The sequence below is a fragment of the Nannospalax galili genome, unplaced genomic scaffold, assembly GCF_000622305.1.
Source record: "Nannospalax galili isolate Female #2095 unplaced genomic scaffold, S.galili_v1.0 scaffold162, whole genome shotgun sequence".
Lineage (NCBI taxonomy): Eukaryota > Metazoa > Chordata > Mammalia > Rodentia > Spalacidae > Nannospalax > Nannospalax galili.
In genome coordinates this window covers 673,522-675,233 of record NW_008350388.1, presented here as the reverse complement: position 1 = coordinate 675,233, position 1,712 = coordinate 673,522, and the positions used below count along the sequence as shown (strand labels likewise).

General features: G+C 45.7%; 1 protein-coding gene across 1 annotated transcript in view; it reads right to left on the bottom strand.

Annotated features, from left to right (window-relative positions):
* Lama3 (laminin subunit alpha 3) overlaps positions 1-1,712 on the bottom strand; it is a 265,360-nt gene that overhangs the window by 192,391 nt on the left and 71,257 nt on the right. The gene's annotated exons all lie outside the window — the stretch shown is intronic.

The window sequence follows — 1,712 nt, the reverse complement described above, 5'->3', positions numbered from 1 at the left end:
TTTTGTCTCTAAGGGGAGAAGAAAGTCCTTGACTCCTGAATAGACGATGTGAAGGAGAAGTAAAGGCAAGAGTAATTAGCATTATACGTTCTAGACAGGGAACTAGAAAGAAGTCAGAATAGGGCAATTTTCAAATGTTCATATGAGAATCCATTGGAATTTCTTGACAAGGGCTTCCAAAAGCATCCCTCTGTTGGATTCTTTATACCTCTCTTAGGAAGCCTGTATTTCTTTAAGAAAAATGAAAATAGAACCAAGGAGTCTTTTAGACTTCCAGGTGAAAGCTTATAATGAAGTTTTTAATTCATGAAAAAGAAATGCCAAGCTATTTTAGTTCGCATGCCTTTCAGAAGCACTGTTTAGTGATATGTTGTTAACTCCTCATGGCTCAGTAGGTAAGGTCACCCTGTGAGCCTTATGGGAAACTCGATTCATCAGAGGGTTCAGAGACAACTTACATTCTTCATTAGTGAAGATAGCAGGCTTAAAAGAAATAATATGCAACACAGAATCCACAAAGACTGGACTCACTTCCTAATTCCTCATAAAAGGGAGATGAGTTGTGGTCTGCTTACAGGTGTCCCCACATAGTAGCAAGAATAAATAGTAAAGATAAAGTATAAAGAAAAAATAGCTCTGCTTCCCTGGACCTGCACGACCCACAGGCCTCTCTCTGAGTCGGTCAATTGCACCTCCACGCCTTGACTTCCCCAGCCTCATTCACCCTCCCATCTCTCCCACCAGTCTCTCCTCCTAGCCTGGGTCCTGTACCATTCCTTGTCTTGGCACCTCAGACACAGACACTGGGGTGGGGGGGGCACCACTGCTTCCTGATCCTTTGCATCCAGACCAACCCAGTTCCTTCTCAGGTCCCCAGGAGCCCTCGAGGCCTGGTCCCACCCTCACCTCCCTCTGCTTCCCTGGACCCCACAACCCACCAGCCTGTTTCCTGGAAGCTGGGGCTGTCCTTTCTGCTTCCTGATCCTTTGCATCCAGACCAACCCAGTTCCTCAGGGCAGTCCCCAGGAGCCCTTGGGGCCTCTTCCCACCCCCAACTCCCTTGGCATCTCTGGGTGGTACTGCCACCAGCTGCTCTAGATCAGCATCTTTCCTGGACCTAGCTCCCAGGCCAGTCCAAGCCTCAAATTCCTGAGCCCAAAATCATTCCTGAAGATATCCAGAACTTAGGAGAAAGCCTGAAAGCATATGATCCTCATCTGACTTGGGCCTCTGTGGGAACTCCCGAGAACAAAAGCAATCTGGCCACTCCAATATAAAATCAAAAGAGAGAACCGGACGCTTAGAGGGACCAGCTTTTCACATCCCAGGCCAGTCCAAGCCTCAAATTCCTGAGCCCAAAATCATTCCTGAAGATATCCAGAACTTAGGAGAAAGCCTGAAAGCATATGATCCTCATCTGACTTGGGCCTCTGTGGGAACTCCCGAGAACAAAAGCAATCTGGCCACTCCAATATAAAATCAAAAGAGAGAACCGGACGCTTAGAGGGACCAGCTTTTCACACCCAAAAAGTAAACAACAAAGACACATAAAGTTTACAAAAAGAAGCAGACCTAAACTTGAAGGCTTGAGTCTCACACAAGAATCAGAAACCACAAAAGAAATCCATATGTCAAAGTCACAGAGAAAAAAATAATAACATGAAAAACCAAAATAATATATCCTGACCTAGTACCAAAACTCCTCTAGAGCA